Source organism: Gouania willdenowi, chromosome 13 (assembly GCF_900634775.1).
Source record: "Gouania willdenowi chromosome 13, fGouWil2.1, whole genome shotgun sequence".
Taxonomy (NCBI): domain Eukaryota; kingdom Metazoa; phylum Chordata; class Actinopteri; order Blenniiformes; family Gobiesocidae; genus Gouania; species Gouania willdenowi.
Window position 1 is genome coordinate 22,795,582 of NC_041056.1, and position 22,607 is coordinate 22,818,188.

Genomic DNA, 22,607 nt, shown 5'->3' on the forward strand with positions numbered 1-22,607 from the left:
ATAATGTGCACACCTAAACTGGGATGACAAAGCTGTAAAGAATGAAAAATGAGAAAAATGTGGAAAATGAGAAATGAGAAAAAAGTGACAAACCACCACAATCAGAAGTAAGGCTATAGTAAGGCATAAAAAAAAAAAAATTAATGGATTTTTTTTTTCTTCCTGAAATAAGGCTATCACAAGACCCTAAAACTAGTGTAATTATAATGTGCATATTTAAAATGGGATGAAAAAGCAGTAAAGCATGAAAAATGAGAAAAAAAAGTGTAAAAAGAGAAATGAGAAAAAAGTGACAAACACCAAAAATCAGAAGTAAGGCATAAAAATTTAAAAACCTTGGAATTTTTTTTTCATTAGATAAGGCTATCACAAGACCCTGAAACTAGTCCAAATATGATGTACATACTTAAACTGGAATGAATAAGCAATAAAACATGAAAAATGAAAAAAAAGTGGAAAATGAGAAATGAGAAAAAAGTGACAAACACCAAAAATCAGAAGTAAGGCTATAAATAAGGCATACAAATAAAAAAATTAATTGATTTTTTTTCTTCCTGAGATAAAAATATCACAAGATGAAAAAGCAATAAAGCATGAAAAGTGGAAAATGAGAAATGAGGAAAAAAGTGACAAACACCCAAAATCAGAAGTAAGGCTATAGTAAGGCATAAAACAAAAAGAAAAAAAATTATCGTTAGATAAGGCTATCAAAAGACCCTAAAAACTAGTACAAATATGATGTGCACACCTAAACTGGAATGAAAAAGCAGTAACACATGAAAAATGAAAAAAAAGTGGAAAATGAGAAATGAAAAAAAAAGTGACAAACATCCAAAATCAGAGGAAAGGCTATAGTAAGGCATTAAAAAAAAAAAAAAAAAAAGGAAAAAAAAAAAAAGTTTTTTTTCTTCTGAGACATGGCAATCACAAGATTCTAAAAACTAGTGCAAATATTATGTGCACACATTATGGGGTAATTGCAGTAAGTGACAAATCTTTTAGATAAACCTATTGAAGGAACCTAAAAATCAGTACAAATATGAACAACACACTTAAATACTTTGAGACTGTATTAAGGATTCTAAACTGATGAAATTCAGGCAAACACCTAAAATTAAAGGTAACACTGCAGTAAAGCAAAAAATGCAAAACGGGAAAATGATTTTTTCCAAATAAACTTGTGAACACTGAGTCAGCTTGCTGTGTCTGGTCCTCTATTTTCTAAACCTAGACTCCAGAAAACTGTTTTTGAATCATAAACACTACAAATCATTGTCATGAAGGTGCATAGCAGAGATTAGCTCACCCTGTGAGAACTGCTCCTCTGGCTAACCAAGCTTGGGTTCAAAACTTGCTGTGTGAACAGCTTTAAATTTAGCTAAAACCCACATTTGTGAATGTCAAATACCCCATGAGTTTTGCAAAGCAAGTGTGAACACTTTGTGTGGTGGATAAGCAGTTGCTGCAATATTTGATCCTTCATTCATCAGGAATGATTGGGGTTCAGTCCCCTAATGGCTCACTCAGCAACAGCCCTTTAGACACTGTTTTCAAGTTTCATGCTCTAAATTAGGAGTCAAATACACTACGAGAAGAATGAGTAGTAAGAAGAGCTTTAGTGTAGTGCGTCAAGCTATGACTTCAGCAAAGCAGAGGTTTTAATCTTATTGCTCCATTAGAAAAAGCATGTGGTCACTTTTCATTTGTAGAAATTTTCAACTAATATACCGTAAAAGTCAAATACGCCATGAGAAATACCAGCAGCATGAGGAAATTTAGTGTAGTGTGTCAGGCTGTGGCTCTGGCATAGCAAAGCAGGGGTTCGAATCCCATTGCTCCATTTTAAAAAAGCATGTCTGATCATTTTGTCATGGTGACATTTTTATACGCAAATACCCTAAAAGTAAAAGTCAAATACACAATTTAGTGTAGTGTGTCAAGCTGTGACTCTGGCACAGCAATGTAAAAGATCCAAACTTCCATTGGAAACAGCATGAGTCAACACTTGAAATCAGTGACGTTTTTCAACTCAAATACCCTAACAGTAAAAGTGAAATACGCCAGGAGCACTTACCATACCCAGTCAAGTACTAATGGTATAGTGGGTAAGGCTGTGGTAACAAAAAGTGTAGTTTACAGATGAGCAGTGGTTCAATTCCTCCAGGAACCAAAAGAGTGGGATTGTAGTGAGATGTGAAAAAGCCAGAAAGCATGAGAAAAAAACCTGAGAAAAGGTATAAAAATGTAAAAACATTGGAATTTCTTTTTCAGGAGATCAGGCTATAGCAAGATTCTGAAAACTAGTGCAAACATAATGTGCACACCTAAACTGGGATGAAAAAGCTGTAAAGAATAAAAAATGTGGAAAATGAGAAATGAGAAAAAAGTGACAAACCCCCACAATCAGAACTAAGGCTATAGTAAGGCATAAAAAAAAAAAAAAATGGATTTTTTTCTTCTTCCTGAAATAAGGCTATCACAAGACCCTAAAACTAGTGTAAATATAATGTGCATACTTAAAGTGGGATGAAAAAGCAGTAAAGCATGATAAATGAAAAAAAAAAGTGTAAAATGAGAAAAAAGTGACAAACACCAAAAATCAGAAGTAAGGCTATAGTAAGGCATAAAAATTTAAAAACCTTGGAATTTTGTTTTCATTAGATAAGGCAATCACAAGACCCTGAAACTAGTGCAAAGATGATGTACATACTTAAACTGGAATGAATAAGCAATAAAACATGAAAAACGAAAAAAAAGTGGGAAATGAGAAACAAGTGACAAACACCAAAAATCAGAAGTAAGGCTATAATAAGGCATAAAAATAAAAAATTAATTGATTTTTTTTTTTTTTTCTTCCTGAGATAAGGCTATCACAAGATGAAAAAGCAGTAATGCATGAAAAGGGGAAAATGAGAAATGAGGAAAAAGTGACAAACACCCAAAATCAGAAGTAAGGCTATAGTAAGGCATAAAACAAAAAGAAAAAAATTATCGTTAGATAAGGCTTTCAAAAGCCCCTAAAAACTAGTACAAATATGATGTGCACACCTAAACTGGAATGAAAAAGCAGTAAAACATGAAAAATGAAAAAAAAGTGGAAAATGAGAAATGAGAAAAAAGTGACAAATACCCAAAATCAGAGGAAAGGCTATAGTAAGGCATTAAAAAAAAAAAAAAAGGAAAAAAAAAAAAAGTTTTTTTTTTCTGAGACATGGCAATCACAAGATTCTAAAAACTAGTGCAAATATTATGTGCACACATTATGGGGTAAAATTGCAGTAAGTGAGAAATCTTTTAGATAATCCTATTGAAGGAACCTAAAAATCAGTACAAATATGAACAACACACTTAAATACTTTGAGACTGTATTAAGGATTCTAAAATGATGAAATTCAGGCAAACACCTAAAATGAAAGGTAACATTGCAGTAAAGCAAAAAATGCAAAACGGGAAAATGATTTTTTCCAAATAAACTTGTGAACACTGAGTCAGCTTGCTGTGTCTGGTCCTCTTTTTTTCTAAACCTAGACTCCAGAAAACTGTTTTTGAATCATAAACACTACAAATCATTGTCATGAAGGTGCATAGCAGAGATTAGCTCTCCCTGTGAGAACTGCTCCTCTGGCTAACCAAGCTTGGGTTCAAAACTTGCTGTGTGAACAGCTTTAAATTTAGCTAAAACCCACATTTGTGAATGTCAAATACCCCATGAGTTTTGCAAAGCAAGTGTGAACACGTTGTGTGGTGGATAAGCAGTTGCTGCAATATTTGATCCTTCATTCATCAGAAATGATTGGGGTTCAGTCCCCTAATGGCTCACTCAGCAACAGCCCTTTAGACACTGTTTTCAAGTTTCATGCTCTAAATTAGGAGTCAAATACACTACGAGAAAAATGAGTAGTAAGAAGAGCTTTAGTGTAGTGCGTCAAGCTATGACTTCAGCAAAGCAGAGGTTTTAATCTCATTGCTTCATTAGAAAAAGCATGTGGTCACTTTTCATTTGTAGAAATTTTCAACTAATATACCGTAAAAGTCAAATACGCCACGAGAAATACCAGCAGCATGAGGAAATTTAGTGTAGTGTGTCAGGCTGTGGCTCTGGCCTAGCAAAGCAGGGGTTCGAATCCCATTGCTCCATTTAAAAAAGCATGTCTGATCATTTTGTCATGGTGACATTTTTATACGCAAATACCCTAAAAGTAAAAGTCAAATACACAACGAGAAGAGCAAACACTCAGAGGAGCTTTAGTGTAGTCTGTAGGGCTGAGTCTCTGGAGCAGCACAGCCTGGGTTCAAATCCCATTGCTCTGTTAGAAAAAGTATTTGTCATTACTTAAGTATTGGAAACATTTTTCATCTCAAATACCCAAAAACTTAAAGTTAAATACTCCACGAGAAGAAACAGAAGTGAGAGGAGCTTTAGTGTAGTGTGTCAAGCTGTGACTCTGGCACAGCAATGTAAAAGATCCAAGCTTCCATTGGAAACAGCATGAGTCAACACTTGAAATCAGTGACATTTTTCAACTCCAATACCCTAACAGTAAAAGTGAAATACGCTAGGAGCACTTAACATACCCAGTCAAGTACTAATAGTATAGTGGGTAAGGCTGTGGTAACATAAAGTGTAGTTTACAGATGAGCAGTGGTTCAATTCCTCCAGGAACCAAAAGAGTGGGATTGGAATGAGATGTGAAAAAGCAGGAAAGCATGAGAAAAAACCTGAGATAAGGTATAAAAATTTAAATACCTTGGAATTTTTTTTTCAGGCTATCGCAAGATTCTGAAGACTAGTGCAAATATGATATGCACAGTTAAACTGGGATGAAAAAGCAGTAAAGCCTGAAAAATTTGGAAAATGAGAAACAAGTGACAAACACCCAAAATCAGAGGTAGGGCTATAATAAGGCATAAAAATTTAAAAACCTTGGATTTTTTTTTTTTGTGGGATAAGGCTATCACAAGACCCTAAAAGCTAGTGCAAATATGATGTGCACACCTAAACTGTGATGAAACAGCAGTAATGCATTAAAAAAGTGAAAAAAGTGGAAAGTGAGAAATGAGAAAAAAGTGACAAACTCCCAAAATCAGAAAGGCTATAGAAAGGCATACAAATTAAAAAAAAAAAAAAAAAAAAAAAAAAAAAAAAAAAATTGTTTTTCTTCCTGAGATATGGCTATCACAAAACCCTAAAAACTATGAAATATGATGTGCACACTTAAACTATGATGAAAAAGCAGTAAAGAATGAACAATGCGCAACAAGTGGAAAATGAGAAACGAGAAATGAGAAATGAAAAAAAAAACACCCAAAATCAGAGGTTAGGCTATAGTGAGACATAAAAAGTTACACATTTTAGAATTTTTTCCCCTGAGATGAGGCTATCGCAAGACCATAAAAACTAGTGCAAATAAGAATTGCATAAGATGTGCATACGACCGTGGCTCAGGTGGGAGTGGGTCGTCTTCTAATCGAGAGGTTGGGGGTTTGATCCCAGTACCTGACTGTGTCGAAGTGCCCTTGGGCAAGACACTGAACCCTAAGTTGCTCCCAGTGGTCGACTAGTGCCTTGAATGGCAGTCTGTCCCACTGGGGTTTGAATGTGAGAGTGATTGGGTGAATGAGCTGATATGTAAAGCACTTTGAGACTGCTTCAGTTTGGTGATAAAGCGCTATATAAATCAAGTCCATCTACCATTTATATTGGGATTAAAAAGCAATGAAGCATTAAGAAAGTGGAAAATGAGAAATGAAAAAAAAAATTGACTAACACCCAAAATCAGAAGAAAGGCATAAAAAAAAAATAAATAAAAAAAAAAAAAGTTCTTCTTCTTGAGATAAGGCATCATAAAACTAGTGCAAATATAATGTGCACACCTAAACTGGGATGAAAAAGCTGTAAAAAACGAAAAAAATGTGGGAACTGAGAAAAAAGCGACAAACCCCCACAATCAGAAGTAAGGCTATAGTAAGGCATAAAAATAAATGGATTTTTTTCTTCCTGAAATAAGGCTATCACAAGACCCTAAAACTAGTGTAAATATAATGTGCATACTTAAAATGGGATAAAAAAGCAGTAAAGCAAAAAAAATGAGAAAAATAAGTGGAAAATGAGAAATGAGAAAAAAGTGACAAACACCAAATATCAGTTTAAAAACCTTGGAATTTTTTTTTCGTTAGATAAGGCAATCACAAGACCCTGAAACTAGTGCAAATATGATGTACATACTTAAACTGGAATGAATAAGCAGTAAAACATGAAAAATGAAAAAAAAGTGGAAAATGAAAAATGAGAAAAAAGGGACAAACACCAAAAATCAGAAGTAAGGCTATAGTAAGCCAAAAAAATAAATTGATTTTTTTTCTTCTTCCTGAGATAAGGCTGTCACAAGATGAAAAAGCAGTAAAGCATGAAAAGTAGAAAATGAGAAATGAGGAAAAAGGTTTTTTCTTGAGATAGGGCTACCACAAGGCACTAAAACTCGTGCAAATATGATGTGCACACTTAAACTGGGATGAAAAAGCAGTAAAGCATGAAAAATGAGATTAAAGTGGAGCATGAGAAATGAGAAAAAAGTGACAAACACCCAAAATCAGAGGTAAGGCTATAGTGAGATATAAAAAATTGTTTTTTTTTTGAGATAAGGCTATCACAAGACCTAAAAAGTAGTGCAAAGATGATGTGCACATTTAAACTGGGATGAAGAAGCAGTACAGCATAAAAAGATGAGAAAAAAGTGGACAATGAGAGATGAGAAAAAAGTGACAAACTCCCAAAATTAAGAGGTAAGGCTATAGTAAGGCATAAAAAAAAAACTTTGGCATTTTTTTCCTGAGATAGGGCTATCACAAGACCCTAAAACTATTGTGCAAATATGATGTGCACATTTAAACTGCGATGAAAAGGCAGTAAAGTGCCCAATAAGGCTTAAAATGAAAAAAATAACCTTTTGATTTTTTTTTCTGAGACCCTAAAAACTTGTGCAAATCTGATGTGCACACCTAAACTGGGATGAAAAAGCAGTAAGGTATGAAAAATAAGAAAAAAGTGGAAAATGAGATATGAGAAAAATCTATAGCTTTACATAAAATCAGTGGTAAGGTATAAAAATAAAGAAACTTTGGAATTTTTTTTTTTTAGATAAGGCTATCACAAGACCCTAAAAACTAGTGCAAATGTGATGTGCACACTTAAACTGGGATAAAAAGCAGTAAAGCATCTATCTATTCTAGACTCAGCCCTACCAGCGACTGATCTAGCTCTAATGCAGATAGATTTCTCAGACCTCTTTGCTACTGTCTCTGGTGAGTCCAGGTCCAGTCCAACCACAGAGTGGGACTTCATAACCAGTTTGTTTTTCTTTTTGTTTGTGAATTTTCCTGTTTTCCTTTCTTGCTGCAGAAGTGAAATAATAAATGTTGTTTTAACTTGTGTATGAATAAAAAAAAGAAACTCAATTAATGTGAATTCTTTTCACATGTCTTCTTGTGAAGTACACCATCTGTTGTTGGTTCATCACGTTTCAATCTGTGCCTTATCCATAATCAGCCACAGTGATGTAATCACAGTCCCATTACAACAAAAGAACAAAGTTCAAAGAAAATATTTTGTTAGTGTGAATGATTAATGTGTAATCTGTCGGTGTTATTATTATTACTGATCATCAGGAAAGGAGGACGTATCAAATATTTTGTAAATTATGATTGCACTAAAGCCCATTTATTAATACAGGGTTAAAACAAAACAAAAAAAACACATGCAATACTTGACCAATGGAGATTGAACTGACTGGATTACCTGTATGGAAACATTCTGTGGTGACACAGCTCAACACACAAATACTGACGTGTATATATATATATATATATATATATATATATATATATATATATATATATATATATATATATATATAAACCACTCATTTTTAAATGTAGAAAGGGTGAAAAGCAAAGCTAAGATAGAAACATCAAATACTGGGTATTTTTTCTTGTACAGGCTTACATGTGCAATGACAACAAAGCAACAAACAACACATGAGTTGCAGAAGTTGTCCAAGTCATAAAGTGCTGTGTCACGTGTCAAATTCAAGGCCCAAAGGGTCCAAATCCGGCCCTTTAAAACTTCCATATTGGCTCGTTGGGTAAAAGAAATGGCTGAGAAAACATTGTGAATGACCAAATGATTTAGTTGTGGATATTCATCTGGTTTGCAAATGGGCGTAAAATATCTAGAAAATTTCCAGGTGGCAATATTCAAAAACTTTTCATGGGAATTATTTATTGAAGTTAAGCAGAGATTAGGATTAATTTTAGGTGTATCATATCCAAAATACACTTAAAAAAACATATTTAAATAGATTTTTTTAGATGTAGAACTTTATAATTATTCAAAGTAGAGTTTCATTGAATTTGTCACAAACTCAATGAAACTCTACAATATTAGCAGGAGTTTCCAATTTTCCCATGCTTGTAGAACACGATAGAAGTCATTTTTACCAAATTACTGCTCAATCCTCAAATTATTTGACAATCATTTTCCCAAATTTAATAAATATAGTCACTACCTTATACGTATTGCTTGGATATTGTCGGTGCCCTACTCTACATACTTTTATATGATTTATACATAGACATTGTTAGATTTCCCCTCCTCTGCGTCCCACTTGAGATCAAACTTTTCCGTATTTGGCCCCTGAAGTAAAATGACCTCGACACCTCAGTGCTATGTAAACGGAATAGAGATATATGACTTGAAGTTGTTGCTTTTTTAAGGGAAAATGAACAAATGAAAGCATTCAAAATATGGGGTTTGATAATGTTTATTTTTAGTTAGAAATGATAATCACACTGAATATTACCAGTGGCTCACAAAAAACGACAACAAAAACACACAAAATAAAATATACTGAATAATAAAAAGAACAGACAAACAACAACAAAATACACAAAATGACACCAAAAACACACTCCCACAAAGACATAAAAATACTTAGCATTAACAGCAACACACAAAACGACAACAAAGATACACTAAATGAGAAAAAAATACACAAGATCGCAAAAAAATACACAAAAATAATGGCGAAACATACAAAACAACATAAGAAACAAACCAAACGACACCAAAAACACACACTGAGAGGGAATAATTTAAATAATACCAACAACACAAAAACAACAACAAAAATATACAGAATAAGAAGAAGAACAGACAAACAACAACCAAATACACAAAATGACAGTAAAAATACACAAAAAACAAACAAAATGATGATAGATTAGGAGGGAGATGACTGTAAATAATAAAACATCTATTCAGAAGGCACTAAATGCTGTTTCATTCCACTAAAAATCACTAATTTGTTCATCATTTTTCTGAACAAAATAGATAGTCGGACATAAAAGGGTACTTGCATTCAAAAGTAAGAGAAAGGGGGGAACTTGAACCAAAAAAGTTTGAGAACCACTGCATTAGAACACCAAACATGATGGTTTCAGGTAACACTGTTTAACTGTTATTCTCATTAGATGACCTTTACAATAACTTTTTCAGGGACATTAAAAAATGTCAGTTAAAAAAAAAACATCCAGAAGAGGGCGCTGTGACTCCATTGTTTAACACAGCTATAAAGTATACTGTAGATAGAACATGGTCCCTATTAATCTGACTTTTTTTCTTTACTCAATAAGTTTTCTGCTAATAAGCCTCAGAATCAGAATTTTTAAAGTTCTACCTTGCAGTTCAGGAGGAAGAAAATGTAATTTTCATTCCACGTCACTCTTGACTAGAGCGAAGGTCTCACATTTGATTCTCATTTCAAATTAAAAACGTTTTCTAGAGTGTTAGCGTCTTTGTGGGTCATGTTTCTCGTCAAGATGAGAAAACATGCAATTACATGCAAATGTAATGCACTGAAATGATTTTTGTAACAGTTTTTTTTTTTTTTTCTTTGCAAAGTTTCCAAGGACAAAAGAACATAACAAAGACAAGGCAATATTGCTAACATCAACATATCAACAAATCTGTTTATTATCATCTGATAAAAACCTTATAATAATGCACATTGATTACAGAGGAAGTATGATGGTACTGTTCTTGTCATCGTAATCAGAAGTTTACCAAAAGTCCTTTATTTACAATTTAAATGTTTGAATTTAAGTTAGGTTCCTTGGCTGTCTTTACATTTACAATGCATCTCTCAAACATATATATATATATGTTATATATATATATATATATATATATATATATATATATATATATATATATATATATATATATATATATATATTTCAAACAATTTACACTTCTGTTCTGCATTGCAGAGAACAAAGAAAAACTACAGTAAAATGAGAAAAGAATAAAAAATCATAAGAATAGAGGCATTATTTCATCACTTTAATTGTCCGTCTGCCTTCTGAAGTAAAAAATTATTTAGGCAAAGTGTGTGTGTGTGTGTGTGTTATGTGAAATAACGTGCAGGTACCACATCACTCATCAAATAACAACTGAGATATGCTGCCAAAACTCAGAGAAGAAAGCAAATAGAGAAACAAAGGTAGTGAATTACAAAGAAGATAAGATGAGGCTGGAATGGGGAAAAAATTACCTCCTAGACAGAATTCATTAAAAGCAGATAAAGAATAAGAAACAGACCCAGTACGAGAGACAAATGAGAATATATATATATATATATATATATATATATATATATATACAAGGTATGAGAGTCTGGTGGAGAAATGATGAAAGCAGAGATGTTAGATGGGATAACAGGATGTGTCATTCATCCTTCAAGGTTTCCTTTGTTGAGCATGTGGTTGGTGAAAGATTGACAGTGGGCTTACTTAGGTTCATGCTACGGTTACCTGCGGTGTTCAGAGTAGATCCTTTGGTGGAGTTCATCCTCAAATCAAACATTCAACTGAAAAGCCACACCATTGTTTTTAGTCCTTTTTAATAGTCTTTGTCTTCTTTTATTATGTTTTTGTTCCTAAAATACGACAAAGCAGGTCTACACTTCGGGGAGCAGTCTTTGGTCTTCAGGTCAGGGTCTCCTAAAGATCCCAAAAACTCAATTTAAAACCCGAGGAGACCTGGCGTTCCAGGCTGCGGCCCCCAGACTCTGAAATAACCTGCACCAGTCTCTCAGGGAGCTGAACTGTGTGGACACTTTTAAGAAACTGTTGAAGCTTTTCAGAAAGCTTTTAGTTACTGGATTCTAAATTGTTTTTTTGTATCCTTTATGATGATGCTCCTATGGTGTATATGCACCCATGTTTTATAAGGCTATTATGATGTTCCACTTGTATCAATTTTTCCCACAGCTCTGTACAGCACTGTGATTTTATCTGTGAAAAGCGCTTGATAAATTACTTACTTACTTATTGACTTACTGAAAATTGATAGATGGATGATGGATATTTTTATTCTTATTTTGTGTAATAAAGCAAACCCAAAAAGACCACTATTTGGATATCCTGCTACTTTACCATGATTTGGCCATCAAATATAAAGTAGCAACAAGTAGCCTAATACTAGCAAAATATATTATGTTACTAAACACAGGGTTAATATTTATTTAATCAACATTTCAATGCTTTCAGAAAATACCTTATTACATTACAGGTACATTTCTGATTTAATAAAGTTTCTCAATCACTTGTTCGGCTTTCCTGCAAAGGATGAATTTAATGGATTAAAAGCTTTATCTACTGCTCTAACTGGAACAACGACACATAGAATAATAATACTCACCTGTGAATGTGGCAATCTTAACAAAAAGTACATTGATTTGACTATTTTTTTTCCAGCATGTAAAAATGCTTGAACAATGACTCTGGATTAGGGTGGTTGACAAAATTAATTTTCACCCAATTGTTGCCAGATCTCTTTCTGCCTTGTTCACATTGACATTGTAAGCATCTATACCAAAAATGGGGTCAATCGCTGCCCGTTTAGGCGCGGCACACTTTTTTCAAAATGTAATTTTTTCTATTTTCAGGAATTGTTTTTGAACTCTTCTAATGTTCTTACTCATTTAGCATGAATACAGGGATAAACTATTATTGACCATACTTACATACATACTTACTTACTTTATATCGTTAAAGTATCTGTGAAAGTTACTGATTGGATAAGCAATACAAATTGTGAAAAAGTGTGCCACAAAAGTGTTCAAAATATCAATAGGATCAAGGCAAAATGCGATCTGGCAAAATTTGGAAAACTTTTTTTTTTTATACCATTATATTGTGAACCTCCCTACTCAGCATTCTCTAATTGAGCAGAGTCCACACAAAAAGGTAGATTTTCAGCACCACATTGTATAATGTCATAAATACCTAAATGACATACATTTTAAACATACAATAGCAGTACAGATAAGAGAAGTAGCTTAAAAAAATGTTCATTTGGACATAGAGTGCACAGTCTTTGTGTAAAGAATCCAAAAACAATTAAAGTAGACTAAGCTGCATGCATAAAAGAAGTCTTATCAATTATTTGCTTACACCCATCTCTTCTTCTTTGCCTGCCATTGTTCTTCTTGACTCTTTTAAAGGCTCACGTTCACAGCTTTGTTATAAGATTAATCAAGTACAATAAGGATGGAGTGTGTGTGTGTGCGCGCGTGTGTGTGTGTGCGTGTGTGTATTGTCACCCTTTGTTGAGAACTAATGTACAGTTATTGTGATAATGACAAGCAGAGATGCAATTTGTTTCCAAGGGAGATGCATCATTGTGCCCTTGCGGGGGGTTAAAAAGCCCACTATGGCATCTTCCATAATCTATATACAATTAGCATTTTATATTTACAGCCTGTCACGTTCACTTACCACCGTTAATCCCAGTCTTCAAAGTCAGTTTATCTCCTCCATATTTTTTGACCCTTAGTTTACAAAACTTCTATTTTACGCATTTCTTTCTGTCTTGAGACTTTAAAATGATCAATTCATAAAAAAAAGTTGCAATAAGTATAGTAGAAACATACAGTAGACTACAGAGGAGAATCTTCTAGTCTTTTTCTGCATCTATTTTATTACCTCTGCCAAGGAGGTACTATTTTCATCAGTATTTATTTATTTGTTTGTTTCTCAGTTAGCGGGAATACGTCAAAACAAATTTTGACAACATTTTATCCAAAATAAAACCTTCTGCCGTGGAAAATGCCATTAAAATTTTGGAGGGAATCCCGACTAATTCAAAAATATCAAAAACCCTATCTCTCATCATTGGTGAAATAAAAAAAAGAAATCATATCTCGATTTGTAATTAATAAATCTTTATAAAATTGAATACAGTTAAGTTGGGTTGGTTTCTCTATAAAGGCTAGGATACACTGTATGCTTTTTTTCAATCGTTGTACTCAGCTCCAGCTGAAATTGTACGACTCAAATGCAGAGCCCGAATGTGCGCAGCTCACGATTCATGTTCTCACACTATACGGACCGACACTCTGACACGATCTGACCGCTCAAACTGCACGACACGTCGGGGTCTTGTCTCCAGAAATGCAACGTACAAATCAGAAAAAAGAAGAACTCTGAAGCGTCGCCATGAAAACAAAAGAAGGAGAAGAACCCGGAAGCTTTAAAAAAGAAAAGACGGCGTCAGAAGGAAACGCGCTAAATGGATTGTGGGCACATTGTGACCCCCTGACGACACCGAGTCATGATTCCCTGAAGTTTGTTGCCCTCAGATAAGATGGAAACAGCCAAAGTGATCCCAGTCTGTAAATACGGAAAGAAGCAATTTGTGTCAAATTACAGACCAGTTTCTTTACTGCCTCAATTTTCTAAAATTCTCAAAAAATTGTTTGTAAAGAGATTAGATTCCTTTATTGAGAAATATGATTTATTGAATGACCATCAGTATGGGTTCAGGAGCAATTGCTCAACATCAATAGCAGTGACGGAATTTGTGGAAAACATTGCAACAGTTGTACATAATAAGCAGTTAGGAGTAGGTGTGTTTATTGATTTGCATATAGCATTTGATACGATTGATCACTCCTTACTTCGACAGAAATGTGAACGGTATGGCACAAGAGGTATAGCACAACTTTGGTTAAGAGGTTACTTATATACTAGGTTTCAATATGTAAGCATTGATTATATTAAATCTCATCTTAAACAGGTGACCTGTGGAGTTCCACAAGGCTCAGTTTTGGGACGAAAGTTATTTATACTTTATATAAACTATATTTTTACAGTAAGTTTAATTAATTTATTTTACTTTGTTCTTTGTTTAACTCCATTATTTACAGAAAAACTCTCATTACAGAAAGTTTTCTTCTTCCCTGCTCCTTGCAGGGGAGTCATTGTCAACCTGCTCACACACCTGGATTTAACATGCGTAATTAGCTGGCTAACGAGCTACTCATCACATTCAGGTGTTTTGAAGGAATGAGAAATCAAAACGAAGCTGGACAGCTGGTCTCCAGGACCAAATTAGGATAATTTCTTACTCCCTAATAAATGAGATTCAACAATTAGGCTAGTGTAAATATGAATAAATGTTAGGCTTTACAGCGGCACAATGGAGTAGTGGTTTGAGCTTTTACCACTTAGCAAGAAGGTCTAGGTTTGATTCCCAGGTGGGAAACCTTACTTTGACTTTTCTTTGTGGAGATGGCATGTTTTCTTTGGGTACTCCAGCTTTCGGAACTTCCTCATAATCCCCTTTGGAATGAATAAGTGCATTCATGGTTATCTGTCTCTGCCCCTGCAAAATCCTGGGTGCAGGTATAAGTGTGTGTAGAAGATAACCAGATGGATGCATAGAAGAAAGCTCACCGATAAGGATGCCAATAACTTGCGCTCCTTTTGTGGATGGAATTTGGATTTTTTAGAAACTTGTTGAATCCCTAAATAATCAAAAACAGTGCCATAATGAGGAAGGAAAAGCTTACTACGGACACATCTGGGAGGAGTAAGAATAAGCATGCCTTTTACTTATTGACAGTTGCTCCATCTGTCAGGCAAAAAAGGACCCTAACTTGACAGAGTCGGTGCTTGGTAGCCTTTTCTGACAGAACTTTGTCTGATAGTCTTGCATCTTGACCTTACTGAATCCTTCACAGACAGATCTTAATTTACGTTTTGTCCTTTTATTTGGTTTATATTGTAACAGTGACATTTGCCCAAGTGCACTACTCAGGCTGGGCCTGTTATTCTGAAAGCTCAACCACTGACAATTTATTGACTTTACACCATTTTATGGTTGGATCAATCTTACCTCAATCTCCTCAGGAGATTTCTTTTTACAGCAATTTTTCAAGTTTGATTCCACTTGAATTGTCTATCAGTTTTTCGTTTTTTCCACTGCGACAAGTCAAGATGTTTTTTTTTTTTCTTATGAAAGAGTTAGAAAGCTTGTGTTACTTTACTGCCATACTGCACTCTGGAAGTTGCTGATTTGTGTTTTTTTGCTTCTTTCTTTAGTTTTTGCTTTATATTTCATGCCAAAGTTAACATTCATATGACTGAATCTTTGGCTAAGGATCTGATATACAGCTCCTCCAGCTTGTTTATGTTCTCGCTTCTCTATAGCAGTGCTGCTTTCATGAACCAGGGAGGAAGGACATACTGCAACACTCCTGAGAACAGCACTGGGCAAGAGTGCTCTGCTTAGTGTTTGTTCCAAAACGACCCTGACAGCATGTTAATACTTATGAGGCGATGGGTGCCAATGCTCTCTTCCATATTAGAGCTTTTCACAAGTGCAGAAGCCATATGTTCTTTTCTACAACAGCCACATTTGTTCTTCTCATTCAGCATTGCTTTAAAACGGCCTGCTGTGAAAGTGAGAAAAATAAAATTCTATTTCATAACATTTGTTTCGATGTCTCACTATGAGATATACACCTCTGCATCATATCTCAGAAGCCCTATCTCATTACACCAATCCTTATTGGCTGATGAATGTGTTCCGCTGCCGCAGGTAGTAATGCCCACTATACAGTAAGTAGTGTGATTGGGAAATATAGCGCCATTCAATTTCCTCTTCTCACTCAAGAAGCTTCTCTCCGCAGCAGCTTAACTGTCCACAGTTGGACCCTCTTCTGTATTCCGCCGGCGGAAACTGCTGTGAGTATTCTTTTTCTTATCAACCACACCAGGTCAACCAACCTTTTCCTTCCTTGATGCTGCTTCCCATGGCCGTTGGTAGCCCGGTTACAACACCACCCTTGCCGTCCCACGCGGTCTCCATTAGCTGGTTGTTGGCCTTACAATAATTTAGTGGCTAGCAGCCAGTGTTAGCGCTAACTAGCTTCCCCTTCCTGCATGCATCCCAGCACAGGGAGGAAGAAGAAAGCCCCACATGCCAGCAAGGCTGGAGGCGCAGAGGCTTGTTTACCCTCTGCTAGCTTAGCCAGCCAACACTAACCAGCTTCTCCTTTCTGTCTGCACGCCAGCACAGAGAAGAGAATGGAAGAAAAAGCCCCACTCACTGGGTGGCTGGAGGCTTGCCTCTGCAGGTGGGGCAAGAAAAGCCAGCCTGTCTCATCAGGACCAGTATCTCCCTCCCCATGGCACCCCCGTCGCGATGGAGATAAAAACGGGGACCTGTGTGGAGCCCGCCGAAAAGCTCGGTTCCAGCTGGGGCCCCCAGCTTAACCCCGCCTCCATTTTCCTTTCCCGGGGAAGACGTACCCAGACTGGACTGGGGGGAAGATGAAGATGTTGCCCTGAACCCCCCACATCAGAGGAGGAATACAACACCTTCATTACTCTGGCACTGGCAGGCAGAGATACACATGATCAGGCTTCCTCCACTAGGTCTCTGTATGACTCTAACTAGAGGGTGTTTGAGGACTGGTGTCATCGGGTGGGACACATTCCTTTTCAGTGTTCTATGGAAGTGATTTTGTCATTTCTGCAGGAGCTGATTGACAAATGGAGGGCTTTCTCCACGGTGAAACTGTGTCTGGCAGCTATTGCTGCCTGTCACGTGGGCTTCGGGAATGAAATTGCGAGTCAGCACCCACTGATTGTTTGTTTTATGAAAGGGACATGACAAGGGGTCTTAGTAAGAGCAATTAGCTCTTTGTCTTGCCCTGCGGACTGGTGTAACGCGCGATGGGCTTGTCTGCAACACGGGAGCTACGACATCCCATAGTGAGACATCAGAAAGAATGTTATGAAATAAACTATAGGTTATTTACATAACCTTGGTTCTATGAGTAATATAAGTGAGATGTCTCACCAGACAACCCTTCTTGTTTCTTGAGCGAGAAGAGGATTGCTTATTGAATGGCGCTGTATTCCTCACCCACACTACTTATAGTGGGCAGGACTACCTGCGACGGATTAATACATTCACCAGCCAATCAGGATTGGCGTAATGAGATAGGGCTTCTGAGATATGACGGGGAGGCGATAATCCCATAGTAAGACATCTCACGCATATTACTCATAGAACCGAGGTTATGTAAATAACCTATTGATTTTTCATCAGCTTTTGGTTGTTAATGTCAGTTTTTACTAAATGCCAGCACACAGATGGTTGAGAAAAGAACAGTTAAATAGTAACATATCCAAAAATGTGTTTTTATCAAAAAGAAAAGAAAATTCTTTGGTGATCACTGATTATCCTTGCAAGACATGAAGTCTGTGTTTATAGACATGGCCACTCATGCATATGCAGTGACGTTCCATCAAGGTGGGCAAGGTAGGCAGTGCCTACCCAAGGGTGAATTTATATTTGATTATTTGTTTTAATTAAAATATTATTATAAATTATTTATTTTTCCAATAGCCTACAGTACCTATAAGTTTGAAAGTGTCCGCAATTTGTGCATTTCATAGCCTAAATTACTAAACAGTGCTATTTCCTGGAACAGCTGCACAGTCTCACTCCGCTGTAAGGCAGAGGGAGGCCACGCCCCCTCCCAAAGGCACGTTGCTCCTCTGCCTCCGTTCCCATTACGTGTTTTTTATGTGTTTGCGCATGTGCAGTCAGGTCCCCAAGATGACAACTATTTACTGTATGTCCAAAGGCAGCGTAGAGAGCTGCCTCTGGACGTCATGAAATTGACTTTTTAGAGGGCTAAAACAGGTGAGTTTTGGAAAATAACCCTCAAATACTATGTTGTTGGGTTTCTTGGAACAAATAAAGAGATGGGTGAAAAATAGCATAATACTGAACCGTTAAATTATTTTGCCGGAATTCTGCAAACAGCCAAATAAAGAAACAAATGCTGATAAGAATATTGTCTCCTGGAGCTATTAATGCATGCACAGGATTTGAGTTTGTATTATCCCAAATCGAAGAAAACATGAAGTTCAATAAAATGAAGAATTTTTTTCTCCATTTTTCACCTTTGTTCTGCTTTATGTAAATTTTGGTTTAGTAAAGTGGGATAGGATCCTAAGTCCAAAAAAAATAATGAATAAGGGAATATATTTCTTTACATCCAATTATAATGTCTTGATTAGTGGAATTTTTAGTTTTATTTTAATGATGACTTACAGTATATCAGGTTGTCACCTATATGTTTATAAAATTTACATTATGCAGCGCTGTATTATGGAAAAAACACTTTCATTAGAATTTCAGTCATGCTTTAAGAGTGCCTGGAATATAATCAATTTAACCACGCAGTGAAGTGTGAAAATGATGGACATAATGTAAAACAAAATGTAATGAATGACAATTCAGCAACACATGGAAATGGGACTCGTTTTCATAAGCCTGTTGACCAAATGCATGCAAAAACAGATGATTGCTTTTCCCCACACTTCACAGACATGCTCAAGGACCACACAATAAATGTCTTCATTGTTTCTTGTATATTTTCCCTAACAATGATGTATTTTGCAAAATACACAGTAAATATTGGGGGAGTGAATGGACATATGGAGAATAATAAAACATCTATAATCAAGCAAGCTGGATTTAAAAAAAAAAAGAACAGAAAAGTTGTATAGAATATTCTGTTAGAACATATTTAACATGATTTTTTAAAACACTAGTACATTTGAGTTAAATATGTATTGAGTTCCATTCCCCATTTAACATATTAACAACTTTTTCTTTTACGATTTACATAAAAAATATAAACTGAAGGTCATTATCAGCTTTCCATCAACATCTTTTTTTTTAATTTCGAATGTTAAAGCTAGCCTGTCTATATTATTGCCAATTCATCATAAATCACTTAAAACTGGTTTTGTCACTCTGTGCCCAGAAAGGCCTAAACTGTAAACCTTGTCAAAAAGTCTGTTTGACAAAAAATGCTGAGGAATGAAAACAGGAATAAACAAATATAAATCTGTTTGAGTTTCTGTGTCAGTGAAATGAAGACAGTGGAGATAGAGGTGGGTGTAACGATGATCAGCATTAATAAGTTATGATAATGAGAAGAAATCATTGTTTGATTGTAAAAGAGGAAACCCTGCAGGTATTTTTATTTGAGTGCTTCAGAGAAAAATCAAGGGAGGGGGGCTGTGTTTTGCGTTTTCTTTTCTCAAACATTTTGTGTAATCCAGCTTTGCAGGAGATTGGCACCGGCAGACCCCCGCGACCCTGTTAAATGGGAATAAGCGGGTATGAAAATGGATGGATGGATATTACTATGTAATTGTAAATCTTGTTGCTGCCATTGCAGTTCAGTTAGTGAACTGGAATAATTTATTTTTTATGTTTGTACACAGCACAACTGGATGGCCAACTGGCCCAGAGACACACATGGAGGCATGTAAATTTAAAGTGTGTACAACATCAGGAGATGAGCTGCTGTCGTAAGTTTGGTGTCAATTGAGCAACCATTGTGGGAGGAGACTGATTGACAGACTTCATAAAATACAACAATCTTAAATGTGCGAAAGCTCTTTTCAGTATTGGGGCTACATTTTAGTGGAAGTTGCACTTGCAACTTGTAACACATATGGTAGATGGTAGATTTGTTGTGAATTTTCTAATGTTTAAACTTTAGAGGCTTCTTGTAGTGCCAGCATTAGGACGATGGACCTGTTTTTGCAGATGAGGCAATCTGGCATGGAAATGTGCAAAATTTGGTGACTGTTTGCCCATGGAAAGTATGATTTATTTGGATTTATTTTATTCTTGAAAGAAGAAGAAGAAGAAGAAGAAGAAGAAGAAGAAGAAGAAGAAGAAGAAGAAGAAGAAGAAGAAGAAGAAGAAGAAGAAGAAGAAGAAGAAGAAGAAGAAGAAGAAGAAGAAGAAGAAGAAGATGCATTATAACAATAGGTTCCCAACAGCGTATTCTCCTTGGCCCCTAAAAAATGAGTTGTCCAAACTGAAGCTCCTATTCATCATCTATACAAGATTTTTGTGTTATCGGTTACATCTTTTGTGATTTTTTGTAGGAATAGCCTCTATGGAAGTTTACAGGATGGCAAAGACTAGAAAAATCCCCTATTGTGCTCGGTCTATGGCAGAAGAAATATTGACACCTTCTTCATCTTTAATAAATAAATCTTCACAGGAATTTACTTGTTACAATTGAGGCTCTGCAGTAAATAAAACTTGTCAGACACAGAAACAGCGTTGTGAAGAACAATCTGAAAGACAATGCATCAAGGGGGGGCAGTGAGTCACGCCATGTAAAAAGGAATTTATTTTCCATTTCACTTTGCAAAAAGAAAGAGGCAAACAAGAGCAGGAGCTGCCTCAAAAGAGGGTAGCGACAAGATCAGTGCAGCACGAAGAAAAACAACCCAGCAACAGTCGGAGATAACTGCAAAAGCCAAGTGATTGTGTGAGAAGAGGGCAAAGCACAGATTGGACTCAAAAGCAACACACAGGGTCACAACGATAGGAAAACTTCAATAAAAGTATCACTGCGAGAAGAACTACCAGTATTTAAGTTTTCCCTGAAATGAAGACTCTGCCTTTAAAGGTGCAGTCTGCAACTCTTATAAAAGTGACTTTTTGTCATATTTTCTAAAGCTGTCACTATGTAAGGACAGCTTTACATTAAACTAGTAGTTTGTGTGAAAAAAAAACAGATTCATTGAGCCCCCCTTGCTGCTTCTGCAGCTTTTGGCAGATTGCCAGAATGCACCACGACTGAGCAAAAAGAACCAATCAGAGCCAGGATTGTGTTTGATGGGATGTCTGACAGCTGTTGATCACAGTCCCCGCCCCTTTCCCAAAGCTAGAACGCCATTTTTTTTACAGTGTATGATGTGGAGGAGTAGAAGATGGATTTGGTGACTTTTCTGCTTGAAAGGTAATTACTGCTGCTTGATTTACATTATATTTGATTTGTAATTGTTATACTAGAACCCTGTAGTGGATGTATTGTTTGTGTGAGCGCAGCAGCCTCCGTGTGGGCTGCTGTAAGTGACACTGTGTTGTTGCTGGTGCTGCTGAGGTGTGTGCACATAGAGAGAGAGCAGCGCTGCAGTAATATGCTTTTAACAGTGCATGTTATATTACTGTGATGTTGCTGTCGGACTAATGTTAGCTTGTTAGCTCCTCTGAAGGAGGGACTTTGGAAAGTTTGGATGCAGGGCATGAGAGCAGCGGGGAGGGAGGGGGAGAGAGGGTCTGAGAGTTGCGGACTGCACCTTTAACCTTTGGTCCAGCTGCCAAGTCTCTGAGCAGAGGATGACGCTGTGTAACACTTGAGATATGATATTTAAACTACCGCTTGTGTAAAATACAATATAAAACATCTCACTCATGAAACAAGTTTAATTTTCAATAGCGGCATTTTAGCCTTAAAGCATTATTTCCCAAGTTGCTTTTCAAAGCCACTACATAAAATAGAAGCTTAGTAAAGGCTCAAACATACTCAGGTGGACACCCGTAAAAGTGTCCGCCAGGCCAATTAAATTCAAAGCTCAGATTTTACTACTGCAAGGACTTCTCCGCGTAGTTGGTGTCACACAAACCACTGCTCGGCTTTGTATCGACCCACATTAAATGTAACACCGATCTGCCTTTGACCCTCCTGGTGAAACAGAGGAGGAGAGATGAACACGAGCTTAGAGGAGAGACTGGCAGACGAGCTACGACAGTAGCGACGCCTTTAAAACATGTCCCAGGAGTACAAGGACTACAGAGAACCGCTAAGAATCATGGGACATGAAGATTTTTAATGGAAACTACTACGCAGCAGTGCATCCAAGTATGTAAGCTCTGAGGAGAGCGGACAGTCTGCGCAGAGTCCATCGTGAGCGGGATCCGCCTGAGTATGTTTGAGCCTTAAGGTGAATGATGACATTTGTATCTTCTGTGTCACTAGAAGAGCAGTGTTTCCATTACAGATTTTTTGCAAAATAAAAGCGATATTTCTAAATGTCAACAAAGTATAACTACGTTTCAAACGTGTTTCCACTGAAGGTTGTTTTGGGGAGGAGCTTCGCAACTCCCGTGAAATCTCATCCTGCGAGTTTTTGCCGCAGGAAGAATGGTGCTCCAAACCTCCTTATAACAATCCGCATTCCTTTGTTGTTGCCGTCTAATGTGGCATTAATTATTTTAAGTATACCGCTAATAAATGTCTTGGTCTCCTCTTCTGTCTACACATACCGCGCCATGTTTTCTCAGAGAGAAGTGGTCATATGACCTTGTACCTCACAATCTGTGACGTGTATTTACGGAAAAAGTGTTTCCATAAAGCTTTTGGGAT